The sequence below is a fragment of the Ambystoma mexicanum genome, chromosome 4p, assembly GCF_040938575.1.
Source record: "Ambystoma mexicanum isolate Mex_15411 chromosome 4p, UKY_AmexF1_1, whole genome shotgun sequence".
Classification (NCBI taxonomy): domain Eukaryota; kingdom Metazoa; phylum Chordata; class Amphibia; order Caudata; family Ambystomatidae; genus Ambystoma; species Ambystoma mexicanum.
The window spans coordinates 1258324254-1258337326 of NC_090927.1; the positions used below are offsets into that span (position 1 = coordinate 1258324254).

General features: G+C 44.7%; 1 protein-coding gene across 1 annotated transcript in view; it reads left to right on the forward strand.

Moving 5' to 3' along the window:
- The first annotated feature begins 1256 nt into the window (after window positions 1-1256).
- Window positions 1257-13073, forward strand: part of CCSAP (centriole, cilia and spindle associated protein) — a 173182-nt gene continuing 161365 nt past the window's right edge. The window contains exon 1 of the mRNA XM_069606936.1: window positions 1257-1468. The gene's annotated coding sequence lies outside the window, so the exon portion shown is untranslated. The remainder of the gene's footprint in view (window positions 1469-13073) is intronic.

Genomic DNA, 13073 nt, shown 5'->3' on the forward strand with positions numbered 1-13073 from the left:
TGATCACAGAGTGCGTTGGAGAACACGCAGCCCAGGAGGCAAGTGAGCCATGGGATCAGGGATAGCGAGGGAGCCACGTGATCGAGGAATGCGAGGGCGTGCATGCAGCAAGGGGCGAGCGAGCCAGGTGAATTCACCTGCAGTACGGCTCCCACCCACAGAAAAAGAGACAGATAGAGGGGGGAAATTGATGAAGCAGCTGAGGTAACTGAGGTAACTGAGGCAAACTGGGGTACAGAGGCAACTGTAAACTGCATACCTTTAGCCTATAGCTTATAGGTTAAAGCTCATAGGTGCTCTGTGTCTGAGCATTTCTCTGAGCACGCTGCAGTGAGTGCAACCTGCACCTCGCAGTGAGTTTTAGGAAACGTTGGTGCTACAGTAAGCAGTCACAGTCAGCTTAGCAACAGGGCCTATCTGGCCCACTCACCCATTGGTATAGGTAGTACTCATGGGCACTGACAAGCAGCTAAAAACCAGTGGTCCGACGTTCTGCTATGAAAACACTGCTCTCTTTGTTGGAATTGGAATTGGTATTGCCTCTGGTAATTCACTCGCGTTATGGTGGCAAAACTTAGAGTCAGGAAAGCAAGCAGCAAGAAGGGGGTGGCCACCAAAAACCTCAGTGCGAAGGCAGCAGGAGCACCTAAGACAACCAGCCAAGCCACAATAAATTGGGTGGCACATAGCCCGGAGGCCTTGAAAGCAGCCAGTGTAACTGGGGGTGGTTGGGGGAATCGAACCAGACAAATTGAATGAATTGGTAAATCTAACACGAGAGGGCAGTGGTGGCAATGAGGAAGTTTTGATCCTGCTGATGGGGGTTGCTCCAGTTGAGGAGGAACCGTGTGAGAGGGTGGAGTCTCAGTCATTGAAAGAATCACTAACATCTTCCCCTATGAGGGAACCGGCAAGGGACCCGGCAGGCCGACGTGCTGGGGGCACTGACTTAGCTTCCAGATAGGTATCCAAACCCAACCTCGTGCAGGACATGGGTATAACCCCCTGTGATAAACCTGCTGATTTATCCCCAGTTATTGTGCATACTGGATCTGGCTCTGTCAATACCAGGCGAAACAGGCATGGGAAGGGTTAATTATAACTTGCAGCCAGGAGGAAATGATTGATAGTAGTCTTGTCCAATCAGAGTCTTGCTTACGAGGATAACAGCTGTGTTTCTTTCCTGACATCTAGTTGCTAGGAGACGGAAGACCTGGAGAGCCAGATGGACGGTTATGAGTGGGCTTATTAGAGCTGCTGTTATTACGGAGAAGCTCACAGAAATTTCATGAAGTAAAGCAAGTTGCGCCGTTGCGCTTAAACAAAGTTTTGTTGGTATGCCGATAGAGCGATGGTCTGAATCGCTATCTTAAAAGAAGATTACTAGTGCCGTGTCCTGTCTAAGAGCACCGCATTGGCAGTTGATTTGGAGGCGGAGAAGCGCTCGAGAAGGCATCGCGTCCTGAAAGTAAGTCTGTATGCTGTTTACTTTGTCAACTGTGAAACGCTGACTGTCAGCCATGATTCCGCTGACAAGACCTACTCGACATCATTCGAAATGCTGTAGCATTACATCATATTCCTCGAGAGGTGTGAAAAGGGGGAGGAGGCGAGGCGGCGGTGCCGAGCCGCAACGGAAGCTGAAGGAGGCAGGGCCCAGACAACCCAGCTGAGAGCCGTGAGGGCTGGTCCAACCAATGCAGCAGTGAAAAGCTTCGCACCCAATGTGAACTGACACCTAACTAGGAAAGAGTGAGGTACATGAATCGGCAACAGCCCTTTGAATACACATAGACTTGTTTTTTTCAAAAACAGGAAAACAGATGGTGTGAGACACAAAAGCCTTACAAGGAAGCTGTCTTTATTCTAAAGTGCCAGGAGCGAAACCTAACGTTCGCCTCATTTAAAAAATGGTCTCAACTCTTGATAAAACACCAAAACAGACTCTCAATTGAATAACAAGACTCCCAATGAGGGATTATTACGAGACAATTAACTAAAGTGGAGAAAAGTCGTCGTAAAGAGAAGGGATAATAAAGACTGATACAACGAACTGAGACTTTCATGCTAAATCTAGAGGAGGTACAAAGAGAGAGAATAAATGCACTGGCGAGAATTTGAAGAGACTAGAGACTTACCTGTGTACCTCTGTGAGCCGAGTAAATGACAGGGAAAACGTATCCAGTCCAAGATGCCTGAAGAGAAGAATACGTATCCATTTTCCTAAAAGAAAAGAAAAAAAAGACAAAGTTCAATTAATAAAAGTTGTTTCTGTAACAAGTTACCACCTACTTTAAGTCTCAGGCTGTTCATTCATTACAGTGTTCAGGTCACTCCTTACAATTTTGGTGTCACTACATAGAAAACCATGGAAGAACTCATTAAAACACTCTAAGGTCAACAACTTCTCCAACAAGCCTTACAAATACAAAACCAGCAAGCTCAAGCCGATAGGCAGGCATTCCAACAGGCTATTCAAGTCCAGCAATCACAGTTACTGGAGGCTACCTCCTGGCGCAGACATTCTCAGGTACCAGCTTCTGTTCTTCAAAAGTACTCTCCTGGAGAAGACTCCGCCCATTTCTTTGAGAACTTTGAAAGGGTGGCGAGGAATGCACAATGGTCTAACGAAAGCTGGTGTCATTATTTCGCACCTCTCATGACTGGTGAAATGCAGAGTGCATACCAAGCAGCGAACCCAACTGGAGAAACGAGTTATCTAGATATGAAAAGAGTAGTCTTGGAATGCTTAGGTCATGATAAAGAGGCTTATAGGCTGAAGTTTCGGGAGGTCAAGTTACAAGCCAAAGAAACACCACAACAACTATTCTACAGAGTCAAAGAACTAGGAGATAAGTGGTTACAGACATCAACCACCAATACCCAAGAAATGTCAGAGAAGATTGTTATGGAACAGTTCATTTATGCACTACCCATTCCTATGCAACGGTGGGTCCGGCAACATCACCGACCCACCCTTGTTGAGGCTGTAAACATTGCCTCTGCTTATCAAAAGGCGGGGCAAGGCCGGACAATGACCTACGTGACAAATACCAAGACGTCCATAAGCCTAAATAATTCTTCGTCCAAACCCACGAGTGTTACAAGATGGCCTAACTCAATGTTACGTAAAACGGAGTGGGATCCCACTAGAATTCGACCTACAAGTGAAAGCCCTGTGGGAATTCGTACCCCAAGTGTGATTCCTAAAGGAATTCAATGTTTCGAGTGTAGTGAATGGGGTCATTTGGCAAGAATGTGTCCTAAAAGAGTCAAGACAGAACCCATGGATGTGGGAAACATAGAAGTTCCTAAAGAAGGAGAATTTCAAGAACTGGCGACAGTTCCAAGATCTTCTTATACCTATACATACGAGGCTGAGGTAGACGGGACACCCACAAGTGCTTTGGTCGATACTGATCATCTTCAGACAGTAGTAAGTACAGGTCTTGTAGGCGATACAGGGGACGTGAATAGGAAAATCCCTATTTGCTGTGTCCACAGGGATGTAAAGTCGTACCCTACAAAAGAGATAAATCTAAAAGTCGCTGGGGAACAAATGTAAGTCCGGCAGCTTTGATGCCGGTATTGCCAGAGCCACTACTTATCGGATCAGAAGTCCCTAACTTTTCAAGAATAATTAAAAAAGTAGAAGAAAATTGGTTACAAAGTGCCCCTTTCTACCACCATAAGATTTCCAGTAACCTCAGTCAAGGAGAAGAAAACGAAAGCTACGTTAAGGAACTTGAAGAAAGTCTGGGGGGAAAGAAATGTTTTTCCCATCGCAGTCGAATGGAAAATTGATGAGGGAGGTGATAGTTTTCGGATGGCCCAAGAATTAGTGTCACTATAATGCAAGAGCATCCCTCTGAAGGAGGCAGGTCTACTATGAAGTCGGTTGATATAACACTCCAGGGCCTCTTGGGTATCTCATCTTGTTGTAAATATCCAATGGATTTTTGGGTGCGGTATTTGGAGCGGCAGCAAACAGGACATGCTTGAACATACTCAGTCACCTCCTTAGCCAGTCCTGGCCACCAGAACCGACGGCGCACCAAATCCAAGGTGCTCTTAACCCCCCGATTCCCTGCCAAAGGGTCGTCGTGACACCATCGAAGAGCGGTGCGTCGTGTCTGGGTGTTTGGCAGGAACAAGCTCTGCTTGTGGAAACGTAACCCATCCTTAATCACCAGATCTTTGGAATACTTCACGGGTGGTTCTGAAGAGAAAGAAGCTCTGTGGACTTCTTCCAGAAAGGACTCGATGGTATAGATAACTCGGATATCGGGAAACATGAGACTGGGGACTTCTAAGTGAGCGACGCCCGGGTAAGGTGTTCTTGAGAGGGCATCAGCAAGGATGTTCTTAGAACCAGGTAAGTATGTAAGAGGGAAATCATATTGAGAGAAGAAATGTCCCCACCTGACTTGGCGAGAGTTGATGCATTCCATGTTCTGTTTTGCCTTAAGATTTTTGTGATCTGTTCTTATTTCAAAGGGAAAGAGACTTCCTTGTAAAAGGTGGCGCCATTCTTCACAAGCGGATTTCATAGCTGTTGACTCTTTGTCTAAGGGCTGGGTTCTTGGCCTTGACGGCCTGCAATTCTTGAGTCAGGTTGTGAACAGCGGAGAGGAGTTCCTGGACTTGTTCAGGGGTAGCCATGATTGGAACTTTTAGGTGTTGCAATCTGTCAGACTCACCTGTAGCCGACTGTGTATCGGTAATGTCCAATTCCACCTCCCCCTCCTCCTCACCTGTTTCTTCGGGAGAGTTTCCGTGTTGATGGGGTCTTCTTTCGATCCTCTTCTTTTTCGTGAAGAGAAACGGTCTTCCGCGGTAGGAAGCCACCCTGATTCCCTGAAAAAACAGGAAAGCTGGGGACCCCCCTCCGCAGAAACCAAACAAAGAGGAAAAAAGCCAAAGCTTAAAAAAACCTCTTCTCTCTGAGTGAAGCACTGGTGTGTGGCGAGGTCAGATGTTCCAGGACCACGAGGAGCAAAGGCATGGAACAGGTTGGATGGAGCCTCAGGTTAAGAGTCTGAAGAGAGTAGCTGACAAAGCGGAACCAGAACTGCAGCGAGGAAATCTCCAGTGAACAGGGTAGAACCAGGAAGATGTCGATTGCGATCCGAGGAGCGGAAGGAAACTCCAAAAAAAAAGGTAAGAACCTGGAGGAAGCCGGTAGCGATCCGAGGAGCGGAGCCACTACCGAAGAAAAAAACCAAAAAGGGCAAATAGACACAGAAAGGAAAGGGAAATAAACTACGAGAGAGGGACAGAGGAGGAGAAAAAGGAATAATGGAAAAACAGGTGGAACGAAAGCCCCCTAAGGAGATCTCTGAAAGCGGAACTCAGCGAGGAAGCTAGCTCCAAAAGGCAGAGAGCGGGTAACCAGGAAGCAGGAAACTAAGCGGAGCACGGCAACAACAGAAAGCGAAGTTGCAACGCACCGAACCGGAAACAGGGGCGGGATTAAATAGAGGATGAGATAGGACAAGAGACTAGAGCGATAACCAGCAAGTGAGAGGTAGAATGGAACATTCTAGTGGCGATGCCAGCGCCAGACCTTCCGAAGCCGCCAATCACGCTTGCGGTGGGGGTGTGACAATTAGACCCACTATTGGGGAATGCTAGGGCAAATATTCAAGATGATACATCCGGAAAAGGACCCTACTTTACGCGTGAAAGGGGTCTCTACTATCGTGTCAGCAAAGATGCTACCGGGGTTACTGTAAAACAATTACTAGTACCCAGTAAGTATTACCAAACCGTTATGGAAGTGGCTCACCTGCAAATAGGTGAAGGTCATTTAGGAACGGGAAAAACCACACAGAAAATATTAGCAAGGTATTATTGGCCAGGTCTGTATGCTCAAGTAGCTCGATTCTGTCAGGCTTGTCCCGAGTGTCAAAAGAAAAATAGAGCGAATATTAAGAAAGCTCCTTTACAACCCATGCCATTCATCTTGGAGCCTTTCAATAGGATCGGTTTGGATATTCTTGGGCCGTTAGACCCATCCTCCAGAGGACATAAATACATCTTAGTTATTGTCGATTACGCAACCAGATACCTAGAAGCTTTTCCTTTTAAGTCTACTAATGCTCAACAAATTTGTGACATATTGATACCTTTTATCAGCCGTTTAGGGATACCAAAGGAAATTGCCACAGACCGTGGGAGTAACTTTATGTCAGCAGTCATGGAGCAAGTTTGTGAGATTTTTAAAATACGACATTTGAAAACTGATGTATATCACCCACAAAACGATGGCCTTGTGGAGAGATACAATCAGACGATAAAGTAAATGTTACGCAAAACCGTAGATTCAGAAGGCAGAAGTTGGGACAGGATTTTACCACCTCAATCTTCCACTGGCTTTTATTCTTTTGAATTACTTTTTGGGAGACCTGTGAGAACATTACTGGACATCTTGAGGGAGAGCTGGGAAGAAGATCATGGACAAGAAATTTCTTTAACAGAATATGCTTGTCAACTTAGAGAAAGGATAGAGAAGTTGCAAAAGATTGCACGAGAAAATCTGTTACAGGCCCAAATTAAACAAGAACTGTATTACTACTGAAATTCTCAGTTGAGAACATTCAAATAAGGAGACCAGGTATTAGTACTGTTACCAACTTCAGAAAATAAAATGCTGCCGGCTTGGAGAGGTCCATATGTGATAGAAGAAGTCCTTGGCCCATTGACTTATAAGGTGAGACAAAACGACAGAATAAGGTAACTCCAAACCTATCATGTGAACTTACTTAAGAAATGGACAGAGCATGTATCATACGTAGCAATGCATAACACTAATGAAACCACCATAGAACAATTTCCACAGTTGAAAGGAGAACTTGGAGTTGAAGCCTTAAATATAAATCAGGATTTGTCTAATGATCAGAAGATGGAGATACGAATGCTAGTAAATAAATATTCCAAGACATATTCTACTTTACCAGGCAGGACAAAGTTAGCTTACCATCATATTAAAACACAACCTGGGGATGTTGTTAGGATAAGATCCTATCGGATACCGGAGGCATAGTTATAGTCGATTAATAAGGAGATCCAAGAGATGTTGGAAATTGGTGTGATAGAACCTTCAAGTAGTGAGTGGTCTTCTCCAATAGTATTGGTTCCCAAGTCTGATGGTACAGTTCGTTTTTGCATGGACTTCAGGAAACTGAATGAGATCTTGAAGTTCGATGCATATCCCATGCCTAGGATAGAGGATTTACTGGATAGATTAGGCAAAGCCAGGTTTTTAACAACAATTGATATAACCAAGGGATATTGGCAAATACCTCTCCATCCAGATGACAAGGAAAAAACAGCTTTCGCCACACCCTCTGGTCTCTTTCAATTTACTGTTTTGCCTTTTGGGTTACATGCTGCTCCTGCAACCTTCCAGAGACTTATGAATTCGATTATTAAAGGCCATGAGAGTTATGTGGGATCTTACCTAGATGCTATTATTGTCTTTAGCCAGTCTTGGAAAGATCATTTATTACACTTAGATACAGTATTACAACTTTTACAGCAATCTGGATTACACGTGAATCCTAAAAAAACTTTTGTGGCCAATTTTCATACAAAATATTTGGGATATTTTGTCTGTCAGGGAGTCATTAAGCCCCAAGAGGAAAAACTTGAAGCTATTAAAAAGTTGCAGTTTCCTATGAATGTCCGGCAAGTTAGAGCTTTCCTTGGATTCGTGGGATACTACAGGAGATTCATACCACATTTTTCGACCTTAGATACACCATAAACTAATCTCTTGAAGACAAATACATCAGGAAAAAAAGCATGGCATACGGTTGAGATAGAGCAGAGCGGGCTTTCAATAACCTGAAGAATGCTCTTACTGAGAAAGCAGTTCTGCATTGTCCGGATTTTACAGCTCCATTTTTTCTACATACGGATGCATCGGGGACGGGCCTAGGAGATGTATTGTACCAAAATCAAGGAGAGGCTGAAATAAATATTCTCTTCATAAGTAGGAAGTTACTTCCTCATGAGCTACATTATGCCACAATTGAGAAAGAATGTATCGCTGTGAAGTGGGCCATAGAAGCATTACGATATTACCTGTTAGGCAGAGAGTTCACTTTGGTGACCGATCATGCACCTCTGATATGGTTGGCGCGAAATAAAGATACGAACCCCAGAGTCCTCCGATGGTTTATTCCCCTTCAACCTTTCACATTGAAGACAGTGCATTGCCCGGGAAAGTTGATGGCACAAGCAGATTTTCTATCTCCTAATACTTCCCTTCCCGAGCGTAAGGGCCTAGAAGGAAGATTACTGCTGCCGTGCCATGTCTAAGAGCGCCGTATTGGCAGTTGATTTGGAGGCGGAGAAGCGCTCGAGAGGGCATCGCGTCCTGAAAGTGAGTCTGCATGCTGTTTACTTTGTCAGCTGTGAAACGCTGACTGTCAGCCGTGATTACGCTGATGAGACCTACTCGACATCAGTTGAAACGCTGTAGCGTTACAGTGTATTCATCGAGAGGTGTGAAAAGGGGGAGGAAGCGAGGCGGCGCTGCTGAGCTGCAACAGAAGCTGAAGGAGGCGGGGCCCAGACAGCCCAGTTGAGAGCCGTGAGGGCTGATCCAACTAACGCAGCAGTGAAACGCTTCGCACCCAATATGATATGACAACTAACTAGGAAAGAGTGAGGTACGTGAATCGGCAACAGCCCTTTGAATACACATAGGTTTTTTTTTCAAAAACGGGAAAACAGATGGTGTGAGATACGAATGCCTTACAAGGAAGCTGTCTTTATTCTAAAGTGCCAGGAGCGAAACCTAACGTTCGCCTCATTTAAAAATTTGTCTCAACTCTTGATAAAACACCAAAACAGACTCTCAATTGAATAACAAGACTCCCAATGAGGGTTTATTACGAGACAATTAACTGAAGTGAAGAAAAGTCGTCATAAAGAGAAGGGATAATAAAGACTGATACAACGAACTGAGACATTCATGCTAAATCTAGAGGAGGTACAAAGAGAGAGAATAAACGCACTGGCGAGAATTTGAAGAGACTAGAGACTTACCTGTGTACCTCTGTGAGCCGAGTAAATGACAGGGAAAACTTATCCTGTCCAAGATGCCTGAAGAGAATAATACGTATCCTTTTTCCTAAAAGAAAAGAAAAAAAAAAGACAAAGTTCAATTAATAAAAGTTGTTTCTGTAACAAGTTACCACCTACTTTAAGTCTCAGTGTGTTCATTCATTATATGAACCAGGTCACTCCTTAAACCCCCATCTTGCCCACGCCCTTGTTAAGTGGGGGTAACACCCCAACTAAGGTGGCTGGCTCATCAGACAGATCAATTCTGAGAGCACTGCAGCGTTCTATTGATCGGTACTACGAAGAGACATGTCTCCAACCTCAAACAATGGGAGACAAGACAAAGTTATCAGATAATTCTCCTTCATGTCCTGACCAATGTTCTCTGGACTTGTGTGCACTAATTTATAACTCTGTGCTGGAATCAGACTTGGAGTTGGAGTTTGATAGTTCATCTGACACCGAGGTGGGTGTTTCTAGTCCTGCCAGTCCGGCCAGAAGCAGTTATGGAATGGATAATATTAAGGAGCTCCCTATAATCCCCACGATTATCAAAGTCTTCTTGGGTGACCAAAGCTTGCCATGTCACTGGGAAGAGGTCGTGGAGAAACTATAAAACCCAAGGTGCTGCTGATTGCACCATAGTGGCTCCTGAGCCAGCCAAATCTATAGCTGCCCCCTGGGAGGGGGAGCTATGGAGAGTGGTAGGCTCGCCTTCGGCCTCTAACCATGTGCATCCCGGTGAAAACAACTGCGCAGCCTCAGACCTTGATGGTGGCAATATGGAATCTGTTGGAGTGGGGGGTCAACACAGAAGCAAGAACACGGACAGTATATTGCACCTGAACCGGCTCACTACTGCAGATCTGGAACTGAAGGATGCTCTTAGGCTCTCTTTGGACAGAAGTGTGAGAGATGTAACAAGCCTGGATGTTTGCTTGGAGGCCATTAGTAAATTGAGCAAATCTATGTTAAACATGCAATCTAGGGCAAGCTCCCCGAGGATGAACTCTGGTGATCAAGTCGATCATGAATCCATTGGCGACCAAATGCATTTGATGCAAGAGAAATTTGCAGAACTTCAACAGCTGCCAGTGAATAATCCAAACACCAAAGGAAGCACTGTGGGGAGCATACACATAGCCACAGAGCAGAGGGCTGTATCAAATTGCAGAAGCATTCATACGCAAACAATCAAAATGGGAGTCTTGAACCTGGCATCGGTTATCCTCAATACAGATGGTAACAACAAGGGAAATAAGGCTCTGGGTAAACAAGTAAGTCAGAACTCGGCAGGGTACGCTGCAAACAGACTGGGGAGCAGCACAAGAGCTGCCCAAAGAAGACACTCTTAGTGGTTAGAGGGGGACGAACTTGATTTGCTGTTTTAAGGGTCTAACATATGGAAATAAAGATTCCTACAAAAGATCATTAGTGAAAGCCCTGTCAGATGTTTTAAGGATGTCGGACATTTCATTTAAACTGTTCCCCACTATAAGAATTCTTTGAGATTGTATGTTTTGTAAAGAGTGCACTGTTGGCTTTAGTTTTGCAAACCTGATTCCGGTTCTGTATCTTAAATTGTCTTGATGCACTAGCAATGAGGGGGTTTGTAGGGGGTTTGTAGTGTTTGAGGATATAAAAGCGGACGTTTGTCGTCTGCATGACTCGTGGTATCCAGGGTACACAAATATGGCTGAAGAGGTGAGCTTGGTGGTGTGGGATACGGCCACAGGGGGCTGCGGGCCAAATGGAAGTACGGTGAGGAATATTGATCTAAATTTATGAATAAGTGACTTGACAAGATCTGAATTATAGTCAAGACTGTGGCCGGTGGAACTTGCCCGTTACTGACCCTCTAAACAGACCTTGGAGCAAGTATATGTGCATGCTACTCAGGTCCCCCCTATGAAGCAGCTTTGGTTGCCCCACTTGGAAGAAACAAGGCGGTGGGTGGGGGCTGGGGGAGATGACGTTAAACCCACTAACTCCAAATGGACGAACCGGGGCTAATACCATTACAAGGAGGTCATTTGGTCACTGTACCCGGACCCAACTGACCATGTTAGCACTGAGGAACACAGTTTTCTTCCACCAAATTAAAAAACAACTGGTTGCATATGTATCCAGCATGTGTGGGAGGAACGTAGGGAAAATATCCATGCTATCATATAATATAGCTGGGTTTAAAATGAAAATAGCTGAACCTGCCACTGAAGAAACTTAAAAAAGTATGATATTATTCTCCTCAAGGAGACATGGTTAGAGGAGGATATAGTTCTAGATGGTTATAGGGCTTATCACATAAAGGGCAGAAGAGGTAGAAGGGGAAGACTCTATGAAGGCTGGCATCATTGCTTAAAAGCACCCTCAATTGCAAGTGAGTATATCTAGAGGGAGCGCTGAAGTCCCATTACAGGTATTTGAACTTAAAACAATAGATGCCACATCAGTGTATGTAGCCAATGTATATATAGGGCACCTTCTGTTGAGGCATCAAATCCCCTCCCTGCAATACAAAGGACCTCTAGGGATTATGGAAGAAACAGCACGTGAACAAGGTAATGTTGATATGTGGGAGGATTGTAACCTCAAAATGGGAAATAGCCCCCTGGGGGGCTATATGACCCTGAAGAAGACTGAGTGTTGAATATTCCTGCGCCAAGGATGAAGGACCCTAGATTGTGTGCAGGCCTGAAACTCTGGCACTGGTTAGTCAACATGGGCATGAGGTCACTAAACGGCAGCATAGGTGATGATATTCCAGGTCAAGTGACCTTCAGTAGCACTAGGGGGTGCTCAACAATCAGTTATTTTATGGTGACAGCAAACATGTGGAATCAGATAGTGGATTTTAGTAGACTGCCAGCCCTTTTCATTGACCACTCTGTTTGGTAGTCCAGTTAAAAGCAATAGCACCATGCAGGAATACAAATAACCACCTTAAAGGGGAGACCTGCAGGGGCATCGCTACTGAATGCTTGAGATGGGAGTCGGCAGGCAAACTCTGGGTACGGGACCCAATCCTGAAACTAAACAGTCAAAAAGTCATGTTGTTATTGGACGAGTTGGTAAAGCCTGAGTTAATCATCTCAAACTATGAGGACCTCACGAAAGGTATCCAGGGTTTATTTCTATTAAAAAGGGCATTGGGAAGAAGAAAGGAGCCCCGGAGGGCTGGTTTGATGAGCAGTACAGAGCAGCAAACAGGGTGCTCTTTTCGTTATTGAAGGGTAAAGTTGCTCAGAGGTGCAAAATTATACGGGCAAGATCCTCCTATAACAGAGCCGTAGAAAAACAGAAACTACAAATTGACATTAGTGCTTGGGAATCACTAGAGGCAGCCAGCTTGTAAAATAACTCAAAAGGCTACGGGCGGTAGTGAATAGAACCCCTGCATATTGGGTGCAAGTTTCGGGTCTAGAGACTATAATGTGGACAGTGGATGTGTTGCTCATTTTTCAAAACTCTATAACAACACTGCCATGAATGCAGGAGCCTACGAAGAGAGGGAGATGAGGGGGCTCAGGCTACTTGGGGCAACATCCTGCGAGCATTGACTAACAACCATGTGAAATTTGACTATTCACATGTATTAAAGGCAATTAAGATGTCAAAAAGAAATAGAGCACCAGGCTTGGATGGAATTCCCGTATATTATTATCATGATTTTATTGACATTTGGGGACCCATTCTAGCAGGGTTGTTCAATGCGATAATGGTGACAGACATTGTCCCGGAAGAATACAAGAAGGAAATCATTGTCCCTCTATTTAACAAAGGGTGAGGAGAGCCTCCTGAATCGTATCGCCCTATTCCACTTCTAAATTCAAGCTGTAACATTCTTGCGAGATGTCTTTTGAAGACAATAGAGGACCGGGTGTCAGTAAATTTAATTTTATCGCCAATTCAACTTGGATTCCGTCCATCACTGGGCTCTATTGACCAATGCCTTAACCTCTATTTTATCATTGCATATTCACTGTACATAAAAAAAG